Genomic DNA, 13,301 nt, shown 5'->3' on the forward strand with positions numbered 1-13,301 from the left:
GTGACATGGGATGGTGTGTGTGATGTGTGGGGCGGTGTCAGTGTTGATGTATGTGGTGATGTGTAGTGGTGTGTGGTGTTTTGTGCGTGGATGTTGTGTGGGTGATGGTGTTGTGTACCTCTGTGTGGTGGGGTTGTCTATTGCTGTAGTCTCTCTCTGGCCTTCTTTCAGATTTTTTGGTCGTAGGTGTTTGTGGGTGATGTGGGTGTGTGTTTTATATAGTGTTGGGTGTGTGGGAGTGGTGTTTGTATGTGTGTCAGGTGTGTGTATTTGGAATTGTCCAATGTGGCGGTGTTATGGAGATGTGTGTGTATTTTGAGCGCAGCGGTGTGTACCGCCAATGGAATACCGCGGTTGAAAGACCACCGCGTGGATTCGTGGGTCGTAATAGCATGGGTGTGTTTCTGTTGGCGTGGAGGTGGAGGTTTTGTTTTCACCAGTTTATCACTGACCTTTGGTGTGGCGGACTTCTGTGGGTGTCGGAATTTCGGCGGATTCCGAGATGTGGGTCATAATAGCTGTGGCGGAGTTCCGCGGCGCCGGTGGTGTATTGGCGGTCTTCTGCACGGCGGTAAGCGGCTTTTACCGCCAATGTTGTAATGACCCCCGAAGTCTTTTTGGTCCTGAGACTTCAAAAAACAGGAGGCAAGCTCTATCCAAGCCTTTGGAGAGCACTTTTACAGCCAGACAAGAGTTCAGCAAGGCAGCAGGCCAACAGCAAGGCAGCAGTCCTTTGTAGAAAGCAGACAGGTGAGTCCTTTGAGCAGCCAGGCAGTTCTTCTTGGCAGGATGTAGTTTCTGGTTCAGGTTTCTTCTCTAGCAAGTGTCTGATGAGGTAGGGCAGAGGCCCTGTTTTATACTAAATTGTGCCTTTGAAGTGGGGATGACTAAGAAATGCACCAGGTCCCCTTTCAGTTCAATCCTGCCTGCCAGGGTCCCAGTAGGGGGTGTGACAGTCCTTTGTGTGAGGGCAGGCCCTCCACCCTCCCAGCCCTGGAAGACCTATTCAAAATGCAGATGTATGCAAGTGAGGCTGAGTATCCTGTGTTTGGGGTGTGTCTGAGTGAATGCACAAGGCCAGTGGTAAAGTGCCCAGAGTTCAAAAGCCAATAACAACAGGTCAGAATAAATAGGAGGAAGAGGCAAAAAGTTTGGGGATGACCCTGTCAAAAAGCCAGGTCCAACATATATATACACATATATATATGTATATGTTATTTATAAACACATAAAAGCCCCAACATCACCAACCAACATAGTAAAATGTAAAAAGTAGAAAACATATCTCCCAAACCTACTTATCCTAAATAACTCACTAACCTATTCTAACCTACAACTAACCCCCTAATACCCACCAAACACCTGGAAAAAATTAGGAGGGAGGGGACTGAACTTGGGAACAGAGGCATCAAGCCATTCAGAGGTTGGCCCTCTTGAGTTTCCTCTTAATGAATTTTAGTGTATTAGTGTTCTTGGCCACCTTCTCAATTGAGTCCAACTTTTTGAGGACCTGTGTCACATCCCTCTGTAAGTCTCTGATGGCACTAAGGTCCATGGCAGCAGGTGTGGTTGACTGTGGGATGGATGTTGAGGGTGCTGCAGCTGGAGCCATAGTGCTGTTAGCAGCTGTGGCCCCCTGCACAGCTGTGGTGCTTGGTCCACCCTTGGCTAAATGCCCGCTACTCTTCGGTGGATTGTTCCGAGCGATATGGACGTGCCATCCTCCTGAACCCAAATTCCACTGCCAATATGTGCCGATAGCGCACTGCCCTCTTCTGAAAGGCATGAGGTTCCTCATTGTTCATGTTGGTAGCTGTTAAAATGAGACAGGCAACCATCAGTGTCAGCATTGTGTGGAGTATGTATAGAAAATTAGCTGACTACCTACATCGATTTGCACATGCACTCCTACTCACATTCTGGATAATACAATGGTCCTGATGGATGAAACGACAACGCTGCCTTAACACCATTTCCTTGACACCATAGCCACCCACAACAAGATTATTAAACAAACAAAAATAGATGTGCATTGATTTTGTACCATGTGTAACAATGCAAAGGCAGCGTCAACTTCACATAGATCAGGGCCACTATTCCTCATCATCGATGTCAAATTTTCAAACATACATCACCAGTAACTTGTATCTGTTATTGGGAGTTTTGGATGCAGTTGGTAACCATAAGGGGTCAGTGTTAGGTACATATGCAAACCTGATCAAAATGACTGTCACCTACACTGTGAGCATCACATCTACCTACACATTTGTTGCTCCCACCCCCTGTGCCTCAGGGAGGATGGCCATGCAGATCATCATCTCAACTGTCCAGGTCATCCACCAACGCATTCCCACTCATACATGGAGTCAGGGAGTGGACCATATGTAAGGTGATGACAACTAGGAAGCTGGTATCCATAGGTCTATCACATCTACATTCATGTGTCCAGGTCTAGACACCTATCATTACCGGATAAGCCAATACCATTCCTCACACGCCATATCCATGCCAGCACACAATTGGACTTGACCTGCATGCACGCCTATTACATTCTATATAAGTGTCACATAACTGGAGAACAATATATGTGACACCATGCTGGGGGACAATTGCCCACCCAGTCCTACATGTACATAACAATACGGGGATGCACCAATTTGTCTACAAAGTGGTGCATCACTGTGTGACGCAATGTCACCATCCACCCTACTTTGATTTCTCATCATTTGACAGCTCATCACTTCTAGCCTTGGGTGGAACACACATGACTCACTCACACAAAACCCTGAGGGGCATATTTATACTCTGTTTGCGCCGGAATTGCGTCGTTTTTTTTTACGCAAATCCGACGCAAAACTAACTTCATATTTATACTTTGGCGTTAGACCCGTCTAGCGCCAAAGATCTTGGAGTTTGCATCATTTTTTAGCGTGGACACCTACCTTGCGTTAATGATATGCAAGGTAGGCGTTCCCGTCTAAAAAATGACTCCGAGGCATGTGCGCCGTATTTATACTCCCGGGCAAAAATGACGCCCGGGAGTGGGCGGGTAAAAAAAAATGACATCCAGCCGATTTAGCGTCATTTTTTAATGCCTGGTCAGGGCAGGCGTTAAGGGACCTGTGGGCTCGGAAGGAGCCCAGAGGTGCCCTCCCATGCCCCCAGGGACACCCCCTGCCACCCTTGCCCACCCCAGGAGGACACCCAAGGATGAAGGGACCCATCCCAGGGAACTTAAGGTAAGTTCAGGTAAGAATTTAAAAAAAAAAAAAATTGTGGCATAGGGGGGCCTGATTTGTGCCCCCCTACATGCCACTATGCCCAATGACCATGCCCAGGGGACAGAAGTCCCCTGGGCATGGCCATTGGGCAAGGGGGCATGACTCCTGTCTTTGCTAACACAGGAGTCATTTCAATGGGGGTTGGGGTAAAAAAAAATAGCGCTAATCGGGTTGAGGCGAAAATTTTGCCTCAGCCTGACTTGCCCCATTTTTTGGCGCCCAAGCTCCATTTTCCCCTAAGCCGGCGCTGCCTGGTGTAAGTCATTTTTTTGACGCACACCAGGCAGCTCCGCCGGCTAACGTCATTCCATAAATACGGCGCCCGCATGGCGCTTTGGAATGGCGTTAGCCGGCGTTAAATATTTTGACGCACAACTGCGTTGGCGCAGTTGTGCGCCAAAAAGTATAAATACGGCCCTTAATCACTACACAGGACAGACAAAATCACATTTACTGGTTACATCGGGGTCCTCAAATCTTGCCACTTCGCCTATGGGTTAGGGGGCAAGTCCACCTTAAAAATATGGATGGAAAACCATGGTTAGTATCATATCACTGTCACTACTAGTGGACAACATATTGCAGTGTTTACTATTTCAGAGGAGTGAGATAATAATCCAGGTTGTGGACAGCGCAACAGACACACCACTGCAAACTCACAATGAGACTGACGCTGATGATAGCGACTCACATCTTTGGCAGGGATACAGAGAACGACGGCTGTGAGACACCAGCAATTAGTGCACCTGTTGCTTGGAAGGAACCACTTGTCAACATGTGCAGGACAGCAAGCAGCTTTGTCAAAGGTGGTTTGTTGTGTGCGGTCTGCAGGCTCCCTGTAAGTTGTGGCTCAATGTGGTGCAGCAGGTGTAGTATGGTTTGCCGGTTCAGGCTGTAGGTCCTAATAATGTCCAGGTCACTGAGCCCAAGGAGGGTTTTCCTGGTTCTGAAGACCCTCTCCTGCCTTCTGCGTTGGCTTTGTGGGCTGCGTTCTCGTGGTGGTGAGTGCAGGAGTTGTTGCTGTCCTCTGCGCCGTCTAGCAAGCTGGATCATTTTCACCTCCATCTTCTCATGTGGGTTGTAATGTTGCTTCTGTGTATTCTCCTTAAGTAGTGGTGTGTTTGCCTCATTTAATGCCTGTCCTGACCCAGGCATTACATTTTGACGCAAATCGGTGTTAACGTCATTTTATGGGTCTGCCTCCCACCCGTGCGTCATTTTTGCCCGGGTGGATCAATACGATGCTAGGGTGTTTGAGTCATTTTTGGACAGGAACGCTTACCCTGCATCTTATTGACCCAAGGAGGTTATACGCATCTGAAAAATGACATTAACACCAATATTTTGACGTTAGACGTATCTAGCATCAAAATATAAATATGTCATTGAGTTTGTGCTGAATTAGCATAAACAATAATGATGCTAATTCAGCGCAATCAGAGTATAAATATGCCCCTTTCTTTTTCTTGGCTCATGGTGAAGAAGAAGGCTTTGGAGGGAGGAGGGGGTTTGGTCTCAACAGAGAAACCAAAGAAGCCACCCAGATTAACTGGTGGTAATTGTGTTTTGGATAGAATAGACAATTTAATTACAGAATGCAAGGAGATTTTGGAATCGTGTTCTCTTTCACCTACTCTTTTTCAAATTTCTTCTGAGATTGGTACCAGTGCAGTTGACCCAGCGGGAATCCAGCCGAAGATTCCAGGAATGTTTACTCGCTCTAAGCATAGCCTTATTTCTCTCACTTTGCCGTTGTCGCCATCTTCTGCAGCTGTAGACTTACCACACTGTCAAGGTCTTGTTGATGATGATCTTCTGTGTAATAATTGCTTTGCAGTTTGTCAAGTTCCCCTAGGCTGGCTGCTTTTGAGCAGACAGTGAGTGCGCTAGGTGGTAAGGGAGTGAACTGAATTTTGTGTCTCCTCATACTGTAACAAATCAAGCAGTAGATACTCCCCTGGGTCATGAGGGGCTACTGAGTTGTCAAACTGCTCCTGCTGGTAGGGGGGAACCAGTTTGCATGTGCAAATTCGACCTTAGGTCTACAGTCACCGACCTGAAGGCTGAGGTGGCCTCTCTAAAGTCTCTTGTTTCCACTCTTAATGATACAGTGACTCAACTGATGGCACACATTAGCGCTTCCCTTAAATTTCCTTCTCTAAGTCATTCTTCAAACCCAGATATAGCCCCGACTTTTTAGTTCGTACTCTCCCTCCAAATGTTCTATCACTCGTTGTGGCTCCATTTCAACCCAAGCAGGCTTCGTCTTCCCTCCTAGGTTTTTCCTTCTGCTAGACTGCCTAACAAGGGGTAAGTTCCCCCAGAAAGGCAGAGTGTACATAATTTTAATGTTTTCTATCCACAATTAAGTCAGGGCTAACAATGCCCCTATTGCAGCCACTTGGAATAAGATTGTTGGCAGTGCCCATGTTTCTTCTGAACCAAATGACCCTTGGATTTTTGATAATTCAGTGGGCTGCAAGGTTGCTCCTGATAACGGTCCCCCCCTAATCAAGCTTTATGGACAGTAGTAGGCCAGGGTTGTTTGGTTTTGTTATGATTGTGAATATTCCAAAGTTAAAGACGTCTGCTAATGTTGAAGAAGAAGACTTGCTTTAGGATAAGGTGACTCATTGGATTCACCATGTCAGGGGCTGTAACTCATTAATACGGGAAGACATTGTTAGCGCTAGAAGACTAGAGGGCTCTATTAAGACCTTTGAGAAGATTGAACTGGTTCTTAGGGATTCTAATGTAGCCCTCAATCTGATAGCATTTGATCTTAGGACCAGTCCTCTGCAATTTTATGATAGTCAATTTAAATACACAAGACCTTGTTCTCTTTTTGGGAACCATCCACACTGGCCGGCCATTACTCAACCTACACTCTTAAGCAACGTCGACTGACTGGCAGAGCTGACACGTCATAGAAAACACCAATTTTTCTATAGCAGTAGTTGGACTAGTTTCTCTGGTTTATAAGATGGTCCTGCTGTATCTCCCTCTTCTTGTTTGGAGTACGGACCTACAATGCCAAGGGACATAAGTAGTACCCATGTCACTTTCTGTCCTTGTACTTCTCTGATTCCTTCTGTTTCTACCAACAGCACTTCTTACTCCTTTACGTAAAGGGAATAGCTACTTGAGGCCACTGGTAGGCTTTCCTTGACAAATGCCACTGGCAAGCTGTCGTTAGTTTTTCGGAATTTGGCAGGTTTATCATCTTAAATAACTCTTCCGCACATGTCCTCTTATATACAGGAGTTGGATATTTGCCTTTTTCAAGAAACCTGGTCTCTTCATCCAATTTAATAATCTGGCTGTTTGAACCTTCTTTGTCCCTGCTTTTTCCAGCCTTAGGAGAAGGCCCTCTGGGGGATTGGTAATTTGTGTTAGAACATCTCTAGACTCCCAAGTGACTCACCTGTCCATCTCTTCTCCAGATATTTTAGCTATTGAGCTTACCAGCAAACATTATTCTAGAGTCTTTGGGGCAGATTTATGGAAAGTGGCGCTGCACTGAGTGCAGCGCCACTTTTCCTGTGCCCCTTAGCGTTCCCCTACCACTACCATTTAAAATATGACGCACCATGGCACAGGGTAGGGGGCAATAGTGTCATTTTTCATGACACTGTTGGTGTACTCTGCAGGAGTAGTGCCAAAATATTGGCGCTACTCCTGCAGAGTACATAGGAGCCCGTTGTCAATAATGGAAGCCCCCTTTTAACACATGCTATGAGCAGGCATTAAAAGTGCCATACAAAATGACGCAAGGAAATCTCATAGATTTCCTCGCGCCATTTTTTTGGTTCCCCTAACAGAGGAACACTTCCTTTGCACACATTATGCCTGGTGCAGCCCTAATGTAGCGCAAAGGGTTACAGAGTGTCACAATGCATGCATTGCGCCACTCTGTAAATACGGCACACGGATTTTGACCTTGTTGGGCCACATTAACGCAAAAAACAATTACACTAATGTGGCGCAAGGTGGCGCTAGGGGATTATAAATATGCCCCTTAGTCTATAATGTTTATGCAAGGGGGTCCAAGGCTGGGACACCTTCATCCACTTTGAATGTTCTAGGAATCCACCTTCCTTAGTGGTCGAACACGGATTGCCTAATTGTAGCAGGTGATTTCAACACTTCATTCAAACCCTTGGATGGTGATGATCTTAGCCTGACTTATAGGGAAGATCAGGTATGGGGTATTCATCATAGTCCATTCCTCCTATTCGTAGATGGATGCAAGTGGCTTTAAAACTTAAAGCCCTTACAGTAGAGCTTGGTCTTAGGATTGCCAGTGGCACTACATCTGATAGCATGGGAGTCCACACCTCTAAGAACCTTTTGCACATGAGTACGTTTTAATAGACATTAGGCTTTGATCTACTGTTCTCGATATGGTGGTAGGTGAGCGTTCAGAGAGTGATCATAATCCTCTCTCCTTAAGTCTCACCCCCTTGTTTTCATTTGTACCTTTGGTAACTGGACCACTGTAGACTTCAAGGGAAATAGCAGTGTCTTTTGACAGGTGGCACCTTAAGTGGCCTCAGCTAGGAAATCATCCAGACTTGCTAGCCAATCTTAATTCCAACCTTGCTGGGGTGCTGGCAGCTCTGGCAGCTCTTGATTCAGATGAAGTAGGGGAATCTCACTTTGGTAGCTTTATAAGAGTTCATGGGGCATTTTTTGAACAAGTTGCAGGATACTTTGTTGTTCTGGCTAAATGTAAACTATATCGGTCTGATAAAAGTAACCCCTTGTTCAACAAAGTGTGTAGGGATTTGAAGTGATCATAGGTCCATGCAATTACATTTGATGAGCCTGGAGCAATTTCCTTAGCCAGAAAAAGTTACAAATCTTCACTATTTTCCACTAAGAGGAACTGAGATTCCCAGAGATGGAATACCCTTTACGAAGCCTGTGTAAGTAGGAATTCAACCCTGTACTGGGGTATTCTAGCGCTCAAAGATAGAGAAGCCCATAATGAACCTGTCAATGATGTTGCTCCTTCTGGTTGGGTTTCTCATTATTTTCATCTCTATTCAGAGATGTCTATGCCTAACACTGGTAGTCCCTTATCTCCTCTTCCTCCTCTAACATGCGGAGTGTCATTTTTCAGCATCGACTCGTGGGCGTGTTACATTCTTATTATTGCTAATGCTATAGCTGAGGGGGCAGACATCCCAAAATCTTGGAAAAAAGCAGTTGTGATTCCTGTTTATAAAAAAGGGGATAGATCCCTTCCTAGCAATTACAGGCCGATCACTTTGATTGATTGCATTCAAAAAGTAATATCTCTATGCCTGCTGGCCAATATGCAGAAATGGATGACTGATGGTGACATCCTTTAGTGCTATCAAGCTGGCTTTCGTATTAGGATCTCTATCATTGATCAGGTGTTCTACTTTTTTTTTTTGTTTAATAGCACACTATCATCATGGGCAAAGGATTCCTTTATGCTGCTTTTGTGGACCTTCGATCCGCTTTCGACTTAGTTCCAAGATCCACTCTTTGGGGAGTGTTACACAAATTGAAGATGCCACCAGAACATTTGTCTGTCCTAAGACGTTTACATGATGGCAATGCAGCACAAATGAAATGGAGGAGGCAGGATAAAATGACAGAGGAAATCCCTGTTTTGCGGGGTGCACGCCAGGGTTGAGTTCTGCCTCCCACGCTCTTCTCATATTACGCCAATTATATTGTTGTATTTTTGGCATTGGCTGATGCCTTTGTTGGCTGGTAATAAAGTTCTGATATTGCTTTTTGTGGCCAACATCCATCTGATCTCCAAGACCCCAAGCAGTTTGCAGAAGCTCCTCCATCATTTTGAGGAATTCTGCTCCGTTCGGGGGCTGGTGGTCAATACAGAAAAAAACAAGGTGATGTAATTTAATCCCCATAAGTCCTTTAAGGGAAAAATGGTACTGAGGGGTGTCCCCTCAAGACAGCGGATAGTTTCTCTTCTTTGAGAATTACGATTTCCAAATCCATAATTTTGTATCACCACCTTGGCAAAGCTGTTCTAAAGTTCAGCCAAATTACTGGTGTCCTTCTCAGGGAGTATCGTTCTTCCTAATTCAAGCTATTTTCCCCAGTACTACACTTATACAAAGCCAAAGCTTTGGCCACTGTGCTGCATGGGGCAGAATTATGTGCAGGTTCCAACCTTGTTCCCCTCTCTTCTGTGGAGAGCAAATGGATACGCAATCTGGCTTTTCTTCTTCCTAGCACCCCCCTGCTTCCACTTCGCTGTGACATTGGCTTAAAAAAGCTTTGAGGGCAAAGCCAGGTTGCAACTACTGATGTTCTGGAGGTGGCTGTGGACCACCCTGCAACTGGCCCACTTTGTACCACATTGCAGGATGTCATGGACGCTGATCAATTCCAAACTGTACCATGGCTTCGGCATATTAGAGACTTGCTTAAATCCCTTGGCCTAGTAGCCGTATGGGATCACCCAGCGTTGACCCCCTTTCTATCTAAGAAGGGCCTGAATGCTCTCTATTGGGATAGTATGGAGACAGATGTTTTTAGGAAGCTTGCTCCATCCAGTTTAGCTGGATAATTTTATCATTTAAAATCCTCTACAGTTTACAAATCCTTTTGGGACCTGATCACAGTGCCTTTGGACTTGGAAGCTATACTTCCAGTTTAGGGTGGGTTCGCTGCCCCTGAAAACATTTACCATTGGTTGGTACACTGGGTCCATGGACATTTGTCTGGTGTGATCCTTGTCAAGGGAAAGTGTTACTCACGTCTTCTTTGCTTGCCCGTACTACGCCTGTCCCCGCAGTATTTGGTTGGCTCCCATCTGCAGATGATTGGGTGTGCAAAGTCACATTATGGCTTTGCGCATTGTAAGGTTGCATTCTAATTCTTTGTTCAAAGTCCCTTTGGCCAAATTCCTGGGTATTATGTGGTATCTCCGTAGGAGGGTTTGTTAATTTTGTAAATGTGACTTGAATGATTGATTTTACATTGTTACCTTATGGTTGTATATATTTATTTGTATCATTGTTTTAAGGTTTTAAGTGATGTGTTGATGTATATCTTATATAATTATTTATTGTGGACTTTGTAAATTTTACTGTGCCTTTATGGCTTCGGTCGAAATAAAGCTTTGATGATGATGAAAGAATCCCAACAGCATCTTGGTCCTAACTGGAGCACAGACCTCTGTGCCTGAGCCAGCGCTTTTTGTATTTTGTCTGTGTCCCAAAGAGGAGCCAGGCACTTATTGGATGTGCCAGTAAGGAGACAGAGTGTGTTTGAATTCCTATTAACCTAAGAGAAAATTAACGGTGTCTGGCTCCTCTCTAGGGCACAGGAACACAATTCTATGCCCCAGCACGTAGCCAGATGAGGTGTCCATTTTCTCTTTGGCGAACAAAAAAATCCAAACAGCATCTTACTCCTTGCTCAGGTGCACACACAGAGCCTCTGGGTTACAGTTAGGAGAGAAAACCACAAAGGTTGAAAAAATCTCCTGGGCAATTTGAATGTAATTAATTGGAAATGAAGATTTATGTTGTAATCAGTAAGCCAGGTAACAGAATCACACTGACATTAGGAAGAGAGAAGAGCCATACCAACAAATCCACAAGAAGAATTCAAATAGAATCCAGCAAGAACCAAAAATCAAAGACACAATTAGAGAACATGTGGTTGAGGAATGCAGTGAGAAATAGGGAACTAATAGGTTGTGATGCATCTTCCTCTCTGGATAGAGTCCTTTACAAATGATTCAGACAGGAACTGAGATCAAAAGAAAGACACATACTTACTCTTGGATTTGAAACCCTGGAAATTGTTTTGTGGACAGTGGATCTTCATGGCAAGAGTAGTTCATTGGCTTCATCAAGCCACTTCTTTCAGATACATTGTGTGAACTTAACATGCAAAGAAATATGAAAATGTTTGCTAATCTTTTCCCCTCTGCTGGATTCTGCAGGTCTAACTCTGTCTGCAATGACTAAAGCCTCCAGCTGATCCTGGAACACCCTATTGGGCCACCACAATCATAAAACTATCAGTACGGCCTATGCCACAAGGATGCCATGCTATCTGAGCATGCACACAGGCTTCCTATGACTGCGTATAGCCTTCAGTGTGCAGCTTGTTGACTAGTATGAAAATTGCCACATCATATAAGTAGAGCCTTAGGATGAAGATCATCCAGCTCTTTAAGATTCAATTGTTCTTGACCCTCTTTGACTCTTTTTAAGAAAGACTGAACAATACCAACCATATAAAGATAAGTAACTGAAGCCTCTGGATACCAACGATGAAAAAAATCTGACTTTTCAATATGGTCACCCTGGATGTTTGCCTTCTGCTCAACCCTATATGTTTGAGGCTGTAAAAGTCTGTGCACCTCTGCAAACCAGAAACAGAGTGCATGTGCACCCTCCTTAAATATGGTTACATTGGCTTGTCCTGATTGGCCCCTATAACATGCCAATAAGTCCCTATTCTATGGAGTATACAGTGCAGCAAAGGCCCGGAAGTTAACTACCACTTGAGGACTGCAGTACCTATTGTGCCACTTACTATAGGGGCAGAGCAACCCTGGCTTCATGCCTTTCCTTGTAAGGCCTGCATTATAAAACCTGCTGTGCAACCTGTTAAAATAACAATTTTTGACAGTAAATACCTTTCTTAAATATTAGTAAGTGAACCTATGTAAGCCTTGTAGCTCGTAAGGTGGATGGGATTTAAAAGAGGGACATGTAGAACAGTGGTTCCCAACCTGTGGTCCGGGGACCCCTGGGGGTCCGCGAAGCCTCCTCAGGGTGTCCGCGACTGCTTAGAAAACTAAACAACATCAACAGATTAGGTCCTTACCTTTCAGTAATGACTCAGTAGGGGGTCCCCAGAGTCCTATAAAGATTCAGTGGGGGTCCCCAGGCTCCAGTAATGGTAAAGTGGGGGTCCACAGAAGTCAAAAGGTTGGGAACCACTTATGTAGAACATTAAAATCACCATGTCCGTGCCGTGCCAATGCTCAAAAAGCTATTTTTGTGTGGTAGGCCGAGCTACCCTGTGCAGAAAACCAGAGTGTAAAATAAAATACTAATATTGCATCTCTGAATAGGACCAGCTAGCAAAATTTTTAAACAACTAATTTCAATTGTTATTAATCACCAAATTCAGTTGTGAAGTGATTTTGTGGTTAAATATTAACAGAAAGTAATTTCCCCTGCCTGTTGTTCCTGGAGGTTAATGTGCATTAGCTCTCCATATTCTTTCAGGCTGGGCTCAGCCTTGAATGGGTGTGAGTGAGGTGTGCAATGCCTTTCAGGAACAAACAGGGTGGCCTCAATGGGCACAGATGACTCCTCAAAACACCACACAATATTCAAAGTGGTGGCTATGGGTTTCCTGTGACAATGCACTGTCAAATCCTGCTTGACAGGTCTGGTGAGTTACATGGAACACTTGCAGCACACTTGAAAAGGAGAGAACAGGATTCGAAAACATTTTTTTTCGTATCCTCTGTCTGATTGAAGAAGGACTCTGCTTTTTTCCCTACCAGACTTCTGTCTCTGGGTTTGTTGTAAGTAGAATGCCTGCTTCAAATGGATTGCAGTATTAGATGTGGGGAACTCTGGTGATTTTGCTAGGACACTTGCACACTTACACCCTCAGCCTTCAGAGCACACGTTTAGTGTGGCCGAAGACTTTTGCCATCATGAAAATGCCTTGACACATGACATTTTGGGCCTGTTTTCAGTAAGGCAAGGAGAAACTACTGAAAAAAGTGAGTAGGGATGGCCCTAAGAACTTTTACCCCACTTGTTAGGTAGTGCAGAGAAGTCACTCATAGCTACTAGCTGGTGGGCACCTACTTCAGAACCCTTTTGTGGCCTGCAGAAGATCAGAAGATGGCTGGCTCTTGGCCAATGTTGTCTCTTCACATGGACTGAACATCATATCCTATGCTGATGATACCCACCTCGTCCTCTCACTGTCAGAAGACCCCTCCGGTCTTCAGGTGCAGGTGCATGACTA

The sequence above is a fragment of the Pleurodeles waltl genome, chromosome 8, assembly GCF_031143425.1.
Source record: "Pleurodeles waltl isolate 20211129_DDA chromosome 8, aPleWal1.hap1.20221129, whole genome shotgun sequence".
Lineage (NCBI taxonomy): Eukaryota > Metazoa > Chordata > Amphibia > Caudata > Salamandridae > Pleurodeles > Pleurodeles waltl.